General features: G+C 34.6%; 1 protein-coding gene across 1 annotated transcript in view; it reads left to right on the top strand.

Moving 5' to 3' along the window:
* The window catches only part of LOC134708645 (CD109 antigen-like), a 50,797-nt gene that overhangs the window by 19,042 nt on the left and 18,360 nt on the right, over positions 1–13,395 (top strand). The gene's annotated exons all lie outside the window — the stretch shown is intronic.

Consider the following 13,395-nt stretch of genomic DNA (forward strand, 5'->3'; position numbering starts at 1 on the left):
AGAAACTGACCAATCATCAGACAAAACACCACGAGAATAACAAATATAACATGAAAACCAAATACAAGTGAGAGGTTTATTCAACTATAAAATAAGGTTTAATCCACAATTTTCTAAACCTGATGATTAGCCAGACAAGATCTACAGAAATGTTAAAAATGACTGAAACTGCCATTAAACTCTTTGTAGAGATACAGCCTTTACATGATCTTTTCACCATAAAAGTGCCATTATTGAATACGCAGGTGACCGACCACAGCTCTATAGATTCTATAATTAACTCTTGTTACAAAGATTGATTCTAACTCTACCCGACGGTATCATAAGCCCAGTAGTCAGCACTTCGGTGTTGACATGAATATCAATTATATGGTCATTTTTATAAATTTCCTGTTACAAAACTAGGGATTTTCTTATCCCAGGAATAGATTACCTGAGCCGTATTTGGCATAAACGTTTGGAATTACGGGTCCTCAATGCTCTTCAACTTCGTACTTATTTTGATCTGAGCGTTATTGGTGAGTCCTATGTCGACGAAACGCGCGTCTGGCATATTATATTATAATCCTGGTACCTTTGATAACTATTAGTTTCTTAGTGACAGTTCCTGATAATCCATCATCTGGATACAGTCGACAGATGTCAAAGATAAACACTTTACATGATTATCCCAGTGACATGTCATTATAAAAATATATTCAACAAGACACAACCGTAAGGTGTCAAAGATAAGCACGTTACATGAATGCCCTATAATCAACAGGACACACTTGTGTGCTGTCGAAGATAAACACGTTACATGATTGGCTTATAATCGCCAGGACAATCGAGTAATGTCGAAGATAAACGCGTTACATGATTGCCCTATAATCAACAGTACACAACCGAGTGATGTCGAAGATAATCGCGTTATATGATTGCCCTATTATCAACAGTACACAATCGTGTGATGTCAAAGATAAACATATGACAAAAATACGTCAGTGACATGCTTTTATCAGTTTTTATGGACTTGTTAAATTTGCCGTTGAGTTCGGAATTGGGTTTGACTGACTGGGAGTAAATGTGATTGTATCTTTAGATAGTAAGTGTTGGTGAACGCTGTTGTAAATGAATATGGTTTTGATTTACTGGGGTTAAATGTGATTGTAACTTGAGATAGTAAGTGTTGGTGAACGCTGTTGTAAGTGAAAGTGGTTTTGACTTACTGGGGGTAAATGTGATTGTAACTTGAGATAGTGAGTGTTGGTGAACGCTGTTGTAAGTGAATGTGGTTTTGACTTACTGGGGATAAATGTGATTGTAACTTGAGATAGTAAGTGTTGGTGAACGCTGTTGTAAGTGAATGTGGTTTTGACTTACTGGGGATAAATGTGATTGTAATTTGAGATAGTAAGTGTTGGTGAACGCTGTTGTAAGTAAAAGTGGTTTTGACCTACTGTGGGTAAATGTGATTGTAACTTAGATAGTAAGTGTTGGTGAATGCTGTTGTAAGTGAATGTGGTTTCGACTTACTGGGGGTAAATGTGATTGTAACTTAGATAGTAAGTGTTGGTGAATGCTGTTTTAAGTGAATGTGGTTTTGACTTACTAGGGGTAAACGTGATTGTAACTTGAGTTAGTGAGTGTTGGTGAACGCTGTTGTAAGTGAATGTGGTTTTGACTTACTGGGGGTAAATGTGATTGTAACTTGAGAGAGTAAGTGTTGGTGAACGCTGTTGTAAGTGAATGTGGTTTTGACTTACTGGGGGTAAATGTGTTTGTAACTTAGATAGTAAGTGTTGGTGAACGCTGTTGTAAGTGAATGTTGTTTTGACTTACTGGGGGTACATGTGATTGTAACTTAGATAGTAAGTGTTGGTGAATGCTGTTTTAAGTGAATGTGGTTTTGACTTACTGGGGGTAAATGTGATTGTAACTTGAGATAGTAAGTGTTGGTGAACGCTGTTGTAAGTGAATGTGGTTTTGACTTACTGGGGGTAAATGTGATTGTAACTTGAGATAGTAAGTGTTGGTGAACGCTGTTGTAAGTGAATGTGGTTTTGACGTACTGGGGGTAAATGTGATTGTAACTTAGATAGTAAGTGTTGGTGAACGCTGTTGTAAGTGAATGTGGTTTTGACTTACTGGGGGTAAATGTGATTGTAACTTAGATAGTAAGTGTTGGTGAATGCTGTTGTAAGTGAATGTGGTTTTGACTTACTGGGGGTAAATGTGATTGTAACTTGAGATAGTAAGTGTTGTTGAACGCTGTTGTAAGTGAATGTGGTTTTGACTGACTGGGAGTAAATGTGATTGTTACTTGAGATAGTAAGTGTTGGTGAACGCTGTTGTAAGTGAATAATGTTTTGACTTACTGGGGGTAAATGTGATTGTAACTTGAGATAGTAAGTGTTGGTGAACGCTGTTGTAAGTGAATGTGGTTTTGACTTACTGGGGGTAAATGTGATTGTAGCTTGAGATAGTAAGTGTTGGTGAACGCTGTTGTAAGTGAATGTGGTTTTGACTTACTGGGGATAAATGTGATTGTAACTTGAGATAGTAAGTGTTGGTGAACGCTGTTGTAAGTGAATGTGGTTTTGACTTACTGGGGATAAATGTGATTGTAATTTGAGATAGTAAGTGTTGGTGAACGCTGTTGTAAGTAAAAGTGGTTTTGACCTACTGTGGGTAAATGTGATTGTAACTTAGATAGTAAGTGTTGGTGAATGCTGTTGTAAGTGAATGTGGTTTCGACTTACTGGGGGTAAATGTGATTGTAACTTAGATAGTAAGTGTTGGTGAATGCTGTTTTAAGTGAATGTGGTTTTGACTTACTAGGGGTAAACGTGATTGTAACTTGAGTTAGTGAGTGTTGGTGAACGCTGTTGTAAGTGAATGTGGTTTTGACTTACTGGGGGTAAATGTGATTGTAACTTGAGATAGTAAGTGTTGGTGAACGCTGTTGTAAGTGAATGTGGTTTTGACTTACTGGGGGTAAATGTGTTTGTAACTTAGATAGTAAGTGTTGGTGAACGCTGTTGTAAGTGAATGTTGTTTTGACTTACTGGGGGTACATGTGATTGTAACTTAGATAGTAAGTGTTGGTGAATGCTGTTTTAAGTGAATGTGGTTTTGACTTACTGGGGGTAAATGTGATTGTAACTTGAGATAGTAAGTGTTGGTGAACGCTGTTGTAAGTGAATGTGGTTTTGACTTACTGGGGGTAAATGTGATTGTAACTTGAGATAGTAAGTGTTGGTGAACGCTGTTGTAAGTGAATGTGGTTTTGACGTACTGGGGGTAAATGTGATTGTAACTTAGATAGTAAGTGTTGGTGAACGCTGTTGTAAGTGAATGTGGTTTTGACTTACTGGGGGTAAATGTGATTGTAACTTAGATAGTAAGTGTTGGTGAATGCTGTTGTAAGTGAATGTGGTTTTGACTTACTGGGGGTAAATGTGATTGTAACTTGAGATAGTAAGTGTTGTTGAACGCTGTTGTAAGTGAATGTGGTTTTGACTTACTGGGGTTAAATGTGATTGTTACTTGAGATAGTAAGTGTTGGTGAACGCTGTTGTAAGTGAATAATGTTTTGACTTACTGGGGGTAAATGTGATTGTAACTTGAGATAGTAAGTGTTGGTGAACGCTGTTGTAAGTGAATGTGGTTTTGACTTACTGGGGGTAAATGTGATTGTAGCTTGAGATAGTAAGTGTTGGTGAACGCTGTTGTAAGTGAATGTGGTTTTGACTTACTGGGGGTAAATGTGATTGTAGCTTGAGATAGTGAGTGTTGGTGAACGCTGTTGTAAGTGAATGTGGTTTTGACTTACTGGGAGTAAATGTGATTGTAACTTGAGATAGTAGGTGTTGGTGAACGCTGTTGTAAGTAAATGTGGTTTTGACTTACTGGGGGTAAATGTGATTGAAACTTGAGATATTAAGTGTTGGTGAACGCTGTTGTAAGTGAATGTGGTTTTGACTTACTGGGAGTAAATGTGATTGTAACTTGAGATAGTAGGTGTTGGTGAACGCTGTTGTAAGTGAATGTGGTTTTGACTTACTGGGGGTGAATGTGATTGTTACTTGAGATAGTAGGTGTTGGTGAACGCTGTTGTAAGTGAATATGGTTTTGACTTACTGGGAGTAAATGTGATTGTAACTTGAGATAGTAAGGTTTGGTGAATGCTGTTGCAAGTGAATGTGGTTTTGACTTACTGGGGGTAAATGTGATTGTTACTTGAGATAGTAGGTGTTGGTGAACGCTGTTGTAAGTGAATGTGGTTTTGACTTACTGGGGGTAAATGTGATTGTAACTTGAGATAGTAAGTGTAGGTGAATGCTGTTGTAAGTGAATGTGGTTTTGACTTACTGGGAGTAAATGTGATTGTAACTTGAGATAGTCAGTGTTGGTGAACTCTGTTGTAAGTGAATGTGGTTTTGACTTACTGGGGGTAAATGTGCTTGTAACTTGAGATAGTAAGTGTTGGTGAATGCTAGTGAATGTGGTTTTGACTTACTGGGGTTAAATGTGATTGTAGCTTGAGATAGTCAGTGTTGGTGAACTCTGTTGTAAGTGAATGTGGTTTTGACTTACTGGGGGTAAATGTGATTGTAACTTGAGATAGTAAGTGTTGGTGAATGCTGTTGTAAGTGAATGTGGTTTTGACTGACTGGGAGTAAATGTGATTGTAACTTGAGATAGTCAGTGTTGGTGAACTCTGTTGTAAGTGAATGTGGTTTTGACTTACTGGGGGTAAATGTGATTGTAACTTGAGATAGTAAGTGTTGGTGAATGCTGTTGTAAGTGAAAGTGGTTTTGACTTACTGGGAGTAAATGTGATTGTAACTTGAGATAGTCAGTGTTGGTGAACTCTGTTGTAAGTGAATGTGGTTTTGACTTACTGGGGGTAAATGTGATTGTAACTTGAGATAGTAAGTGTTGGTGAATGCTGTTGTAAGTGAATGTGGTTTTGACTAACTGGGGGTAAATGTGATAATAGCTTGAGATAGTAAGTGTTGGTGAATGCTGTTGTAAGTGAATGTGGTTTTGACTTACTGGGGGTAAATGTGATTGTTACTTGAGATAGTAAGTGTTGGTGAAAGCTGTTGTAAGTGAATGTGGTTTTGACTAACTAGGGGTAAATGTGATTGTAACTTGAGATAGTAAGGGTTGGTGAACGCTGTTTTAAGTGAATGTGGTTTTGACTAACTGGGGGTAAATGTGATTGTTACTTGAGATAGTAAGTGTTGGTGAACGCTGTTGTAAGTGAATGTGGCTTTGACTTACGAGGGGTAAATGTGATTGTAACTTCAGATAGTAAGTGTTGGTGAACGCTGTTGTAAAAGAAAGTGGTTTTGACTTACTGGGGGTAAATGTGATTGTAGCTTGAGATAGTAAGTGTTGGTGAACGTTGTTGTAAGTGAAAGTGGTTTTGACTTACTGGGGGTAAATGTGATTGTAGCTTGAGATAGTAAATGTTGGTGAACGCTGTTGTAAGTGAACGTGGTTTTGACTTACTGGGGGTAAATGTGATTGTAACTTGAGATATTAAGTGTTGGTGAACGCTGTTGTAAATGAAAGTGGTTTTGACTTACTGGGAGTAAATGTGATTGTAACTTGAGATAGTAAGTGTTGGTGAACGCTGTTGTGAGTGAATGTGGTTTTGACTTACTGGGGGTAAATTTGATTGTAACTTAAGATAGTAAGTGTTGGTGAACGCTGTTGTAAGTGAATGTAGTTTTGACTTACTGGGGGTAAATGTGATTGTTACTTGAGATATTAAGTGTTGGTGAACGCTGTTGTAAGTGAAAGTGGTTTTGACTTACTGGGAGTAAATGTGATTGTAACTTGAGATAGTAAGTGTTGGTGAACGCTGTTGTGAGTGAATGTGGTTTTGACTTACTGGGGGTAAATTTGATTGTAACTTAAGATAGTAAGTGTTGGTGAATGCTGTTGTAAGTGAATGTAGTTTTGACTTACTGGGGGTAAATGTGATTGTAACTTGAGATAGTGAGTGTTGGTGAACGCTGTTGTACCGCAAGTAAATGATATTTTTATATCAGTATAAACCTGACACTCTTAAAGTAGTGATACGTTGTTTAATTTCGACGAAGATTTGTTACTTGTATTATGTGGGTTTTGTGTTTGTGTTTGTGTTTGTGTATTGAAGTGGTACCTTGGACACATTGTTGACTCATATCATATCATTCATTATAATACAATTCTGTTCAGATCTCGACTACTTTCCACTATTTGTTTTTATAAAAGTATCGACAGTTCTTTAGTCAGATCTTCGATAATGTGATGATTTATATAAAACTTTAAAAAATTATTTGTTCATAAATGTATAAATGATTTAACAAACGAAATATGTTGGTTTTCAATTTTAATTGTCAGAGTAAAATTTTACCGTAACAGTATGTTTTCCTGGCTGTCCTGCCTCAAGTTATATAAATGTTAGATAATAACGTGTTAATCTATTCACAATTTAAACAGGTTTTGACTTGCTATTGATACCATGAAGCAAATTCGCGTAAAATAAACTTTTTTTAAAGCACAAAGAAATCGAGTAACTGCTTCAAAGCGATTTGGAACAATTACAACACCACCCCCATCTATGGAAATGGAGACCCAAACTACCACAGTTTTAATGGGGATATCAGCAACCTCCGCGCCTGAAGATGATTCACAAACTCATTCATTAACAGAACCTCAACGGAAAAGATCAAAGTTTCCAGAGACTTGGTTATGGCTCAATACTACATTGAGGTTCACATAAAAATTAGTGTTCTCCAATTTAATTGATAGCAAAATTAAAAAAAATCATAAAACATACAATGAAGTACAAAGCACTACTTTCAACAGGATTCCAAAAAATATTTCCTAGACTCTCATATCCCATTTCCAGATCTTCTCCTCTGCCTGTACCTGGCAAATTGGAACTTAAGTTGGCAACTAACCAATTTTAGATTCTTGTTTAAAAGATGTGTCAGATGATATCGGTTGTGAACCAACATTTCCAGTATAAAATAAAAATAGAACATTTGGGTAAAATACAAGTTTTCTCTTATCTAACAATCCAAGATAGCTAATAACAAACGAACGAAATGTTTAAACTGCTGAAATCTACTTAGGGACATCAAAAGATCAATGTAGGTGAAAAAACGTTGTGATAAGTTTTGTTTTCTACATTTAGCTTTTGATGTCGTCTCTTACTGAATTTATCGTTTCATCTGTCTGTCGACTTTTGAATGACGCTTTTTCAATAAAATGAAAAATTTGTACCTTTTTAGCTCATCTGGTCCAAAGAGCCATGTCAGCTTTTCTCACCACTTGGCGTCCGGCGTCTGTCGTCGTCCGTCGTCATTCGTCGTCGTTGTCGTCCATCGTCGTTAACTTTTACAAAAATTGTCTCCCCTAAAACTACTGGACCAAATTTAACATAACTTGGCAACAATCATCATTGGGATATCAAGTTAAAAAATGTGGCCTGTGATCCTACCAACCAAGATGGCCGCCATGGCTAAAAATAGAACATAGGGGTAAAATGTAGATTTAAGCTTATAATTGTACCACGAAAGGCTAACCAGAAAAACATAGGTATAATATGTATTTAAAAACAACAATAACATGGGTGGGTAAATGATGTCGTAATTGAAGATAACAGATATATTGAATGGTGTTGTAAATAACTACAGATTATTTGAGTGCAAAAATGCTGCTATAACTGGAGGTGAACATGTTGTATGTTTAAATGAATAATGTTGAAATTTACTAGAGATAACATGAATAACAGTATGTGAATGGTGTTGTGAGAATTTTGCGATGTATATGCACTCTGTTGTAAGTACTGTTGAATGTGGTTTTGACTAACTGGGGTAAATGTTATTAAAACTTGCGATAGCTTGAGATTGTGAACCTTATAACTTCAGGTAATTATTTTTTTTAATTATAAACCTTGAACTCTTTTTGCACTTTATTTTTTTTATATGTGTGTGTTTGTTTGTTTGTGTGTGTGTGTGTGTGTGTGTGTGTGTGTGTGTGTATGTGTTTGTCCCTTTGGAACATTGCTGATCCCTTTTATGTCATTTATTATTAAAAATGATATTCAGATCTCCATGTCTTTATCCTATATTCTTAATAAATGTATCAACAGCTATTAAGTCAGCACTTCCATTATGCCATGATGTATGACAAACATTATAAAAATCAACAGTCTATAAATGTTTAAATAATTTAGAAGAAAAAAATCGCTAGGGATGATTTTTTTTATGTGGTTTTGTTTTTCTTTTCTTAAATTGTGCGAGTAAAAATTTACAATGAGGTTTACTTGGCAGTCCTGCCTCAAGTCATTGTAATTGTAGACAATAACTATTGTCTTCTATATAATAGTATCATGAAAGGTTTTTTCTACATGCAAATATTTTCTAGAATAGATAATGTAAAATAAATTATACGTCAACATTAGGAAACATTTATCGAGTAAAATAAACATTAATCAAATGCATTGCTAGTGATACCCTAAAATACATTCGCAGTAATGTAACTTTTTTAAAGCACAAAGAAACCTACAGACTGCTCCAAAGCGGTTTCAAACTACAACAGTGCTCAGCCAAACGTTTGCGATGACCACAATGACTACAGTTTTAATGGGAATATCAGCAACCCCCGCGGCTGTAGATGACTCACCAACTCCTTCATTAACAGAACCTCAACGGAAAAGATCAAAGTTCCCAGAGACATGGTTATGGCTGAATACTACAACGAGGTTGATATAAAAACTTAGTTCTCTTATATTAATTAATATCATATTAAAATTCATTTAGCACAAAAAGAAATGCATAGTTTTATCTTCGACGAAGTTCCCCAAAAAATACTAGATTTCATATCTCACCCATTTCATTCATTCATGGCGGCTGATTACTTAATCATACATAATCAGGGGGCAACTATTGACTTTCAGGGGCTGATTATAGGGGTCGTAGCAGTTCTTATCAAAGTGTTCATTTAAAAAATGTTTTTAATTCCTGCTGCAAACACTTTGCTTTCATTTTTCAAAATCATTCTTTAAAATCATATCTCCCTATAGTAACATATCTGCTCCATAATACTGCTACAGCTTAATGAATTATTGGGATCTCGAGCACTTGATGAGAAGGGGTCAAAAAATTGGAATGACATCGTCTTTTAACATATATGGTCCACATAGGTATAATAGAACATATGGGTAAAATACAAATAGAGGGGCGCAAAAAAGACACAAGAGCGACAGTTAAGTTTATATATTATCCTATAATCCATTATCGAAAGAAATAAACTGACGATGCAAAAATTAATAATATAGTGAGACATACTTAATGACTATTATATCAATACTGGCAGACGACTTCTTATAACCAGTTTGTCCTTAATGACATTTTGTTTGACTATTCATTAGATGTTTTATTATTATTTTAGAAACAATAATCGTTATTATCGCACCGCGGATAAACTATGAAGTTGTGTTTTGTTTAACGGCAACACATGGTGACCCCTTATGAGTAAATTTCATAGGGGGTTTATGACGTCATTTACACTCTTAATGGTGATGTCATATATTAATGTTGTTGTGTTTTCTTTGTCCCTTTTCTACAAAACGCGACAGAAAGTTTCGTGTGCGATAAATTCGACTACTCTGAACTACGCACCCCCTTCGAACAATATTAAGTGAGTAAAATACCTATGAGATTCGGCCTTTGTCATCAATACATTCAAGAGAGATAATCAAAATGAAAGAATGATCATCAATACAAGATTAGCATGTACTATTTATTGGTCCGAAAAATTAGTCTTTATTAATTAGAGCTTTTGCCTTTTGTGCAGATTTTAACAATTTCTCTCCTCTGATACTATCATTGTGATAGCTTTAATTGATAGAAAAAGTTTTAAATAGACAAAAATGACCAGCAAGGTATTATTTTCATACAGGTTTCATTGTTTAAATCGTCACTTGACATTTAGTATGAGGTTAAGGTTTAAAATAACTTTACAAACGTTAAAGGTTTGCCAATTATGATGAAAAAAAGCATACAAGAGAAAAGTTAAGATAGGGGAACTACCAGGTTTAATCAACATTTTTTTCCCGATGGGAAATGCCGGCAATAATTCAGAATTATGACAGCTGTTTTCAAATTATTTGATGTGCTTGAGCTTTTGGTATTACCATTTCCTCCTTTGTTATTTAACCTTTCAGATAAATAGAAAAACAAATAATAGAAAATTGATAAGGAAGACAAGAACTTCTGAATTCGAGGTCGGCTTAATGTAGAAGTTATTGTCCTTACCATAATGTGGCGCATTATCTAAAAACTATAAATCAATGAAAAGATCAGAAGATTTGCAAATATGTCAATATGACTAAAATAGTCGTTGAATTCTTTATATTAATAGAATTAATTGCCTTTAAATGAAGATTTTTACCACCCACACCAAAATAAAAAAGGCAGAAAGAGGGTTTATATACTATGTTTTTAAAAGCAAAATCAAAATGGTAATCTATATAAAATACCCGATTCTCAATAGAATTGTATGGGATGGAATATAATTGTATATATTTATGGCTATTATTGAAAATACGAAAAGCTGAATACAAATATATCAAAGGTGAAAAGTTGTAAATGCATTTAAAAGTGTTTGTTAATAGTTCGTGTTGCATAGTCTTTAGTTTTTCTATGTTGAGCCTTGTGTACTATTATTTGTCTGTTTGTATTTTTTTTTTAAGCCATGACGTTGTCAGTTTTTTTTCGATCTATGAGTTTGAATCTTTAGCATCTTTTTCACTAGTAGGGTGGTTGTCGCTTTGACATATTCACCATTTCCTTTCTCAATTTTGTCATCTTATCTTGATCTAACTTCTTTCGATTTTATTTCAGAATTCAACTTAAACAAAAATCATTGATAGTTTGTTACATAAATCACACATGGACTAAAAGATACCAAAACTATGTTTCAGGACCATGTTATAAGTTGTTTGGATTTGTATTTAATGGGTATTTGTAAGGAACAGTGCTTTTATTAGAGAAAGCTTATTTATATATAAATCTGCAAAGTATCTGGTTTTTTTTAGTATAACAAAAATGTTTAGAATAAAGACAACTTTATACAAGAAATCAATTGTTCTGGAATAAGAAGCAGCTGTTTATTTGTTTTGAATTTGAGTCTGTACATTGTATTGCGCACCGTTGGTTTTATCGTTATATATTGTTCGCCCTTGTTGTTTTGTTTTATCGACAAATATATGTTGATCGCCCTTGTTATCTTGTTTTATCGGCAAATATTTGTTGATCGCCCTTGTTATCTTGTTTTATCGACACAACATATTGATCGCCTTTGTTGTTTTGTTTTATCGACAAATATATGTTGATCACCCTTTTTGTTTTGTTTCATTAACAAATTGATCGGTCTTGTTATCTTGTTAAATTGACAAATGGATGTTAATCGTCTTTGTTATCTTGTTTTATCAATAAACAGACATTGGTAGCCCTTGTTATCTTGTTTTACCGACTTGGATGTCGATCACTATTTGTATCTTGTTTTATCGAAAAATGGATGTCAATCACTTTTGTTATCTTGTCTTTTTGACAAGTGGTTGTCGATCGACCTTGTTATCTTGTTTTAATGACATATTTTGAACACTCTTTGTTGTTATTTGTTTTCGACTTTTATATTTTGTTGAACACTTGCCCTAATTGTCTTGTTTTATCGACAAATAGAAGTGGGTCACCCTTGTTATCTTGTTTTATCGGCAAATATATGTTGATCGCCTTAGTTATCTTGTTTTATCGGCAAATATTTGTTGATCGCCCTTGTTATCTTGTTTTATCGACAGAAAATATTGATCGCCTTAGTTATCTTGTTTTATCGGCAAATATTTGTTGATCGGCCTTGTTATCTTGTTTAATCGACAGAAAATATTGATCGTTCTTGTTATCTTGTTTTATCGACAGAAAATATTGATCGCCCCTGTTATCTTGTTTTATCGATAAAAAATATTGATCGCCTTTGTTATCTTGTTTTATTGACACAAGCTATTGATCGCCCCTGTTATCTTGTTTTATCGACAGAAAATATTGATCGCCCTTGTTAACTTGTTTTATTGACACAAGATATTGATCGCCCCTGTTATCTTGTTTTATCGACAGAAAATATTGATCGCCCTTGTTATCTTGTTTTATTGACACAAGATATTGATCGCCCCTGTTATCTTGTTTTATTGACACAAGATATTGATCGCCCTTGTTATCTTGTTTTATTGACACAATATGTTTATCGCCCCTGTTTTCTTGTTTTATCGACACAAGATATTGATCGCCCTTGTTATCTTGTTTTATTGACACAAGATGTTTATCGCCCCTGTTATCTTGTTTTATTGACACAAGATATTGATCGCCCTTGTTATCTTGTTTTATTGACACAATATGTTTATCGCCCCTGTTTTCTTGTTTTATCGACACAAGATATTGATCGCCCTTGTTATCTTGTTTTATTGACACAAGATATTGATCGCCCTTGTTATCTTGTTTTATTGACACGAGATATTGATCGCCTTTGTTATCTTGTTTTATTGACACAGCATTTTGAACGTCCTTGTTATCTTGTTTTATCGACAAACATATGTTGATCGGTCTTGTTATCTTGTTTTATCGACAAATAGATTTAGATCACACCTTGTTTGCTTGTCATCTTATTTATTGGTCTATAGATGGTGAAAACCTATTTTTTTTTAAAAGGTTACAAAAAGAACTGAGAATGAGTCAACGGGTTTCTTTGGGTATAGCGTTAGATGTACTTATATGAGTTGTATTGTTTTCACAATCTACTACTACATCTAGTTCTTGAATTGATTGTATCTCTATTTGCTTTTGCTTTTTTGATAAAACATTTCAAGCCTCACATTTGATATATATGTTGTGATATTAAGGGCATATATGAATAGAGTTCATAATATCAGCTTATATGGAAAACTCAAATATGCTGATTTAAATGAAGGAAAAAAAGCTGTTTGTAGAACACAGCACCATCAAACAGGTAATACACTATGATAACAAGTATGTATATACTGTTGTAATTGCGATAACACGAGTGAGCGACTGCTGATTTAACTGGAGGTAACAATAGTATGTGAATGGTGTTTATCTAGGATAACACGAATGTGCAAACACTATTTTTACTGGAAATAACATTAGTATGAGATTAACTAAAGATAGCACGAGTATGTGAACACTGTTGTAACTGGAGAAATATGATCAAGCTAATTTTGTTTTACTTAAAGTGTCCGTTTACTTGTCTCTTCGAGCATCGCCAGGTAAATTCAATTTGCGACAATAAAATTACTGATAGGCGTTTGCAAAGCTTCAAAGCAGATATCACAAT

The sequence above is a fragment of the Mytilus trossulus genome, chromosome 2 (genome assembly GCF_036588685.1).
Source record: "Mytilus trossulus isolate FHL-02 chromosome 2, PNRI_Mtr1.1.1.hap1, whole genome shotgun sequence".
Taxonomy (NCBI): Eukaryota; Metazoa; Mollusca; class Bivalvia; order Mytilida; family Mytilidae; genus Mytilus; species Mytilus trossulus.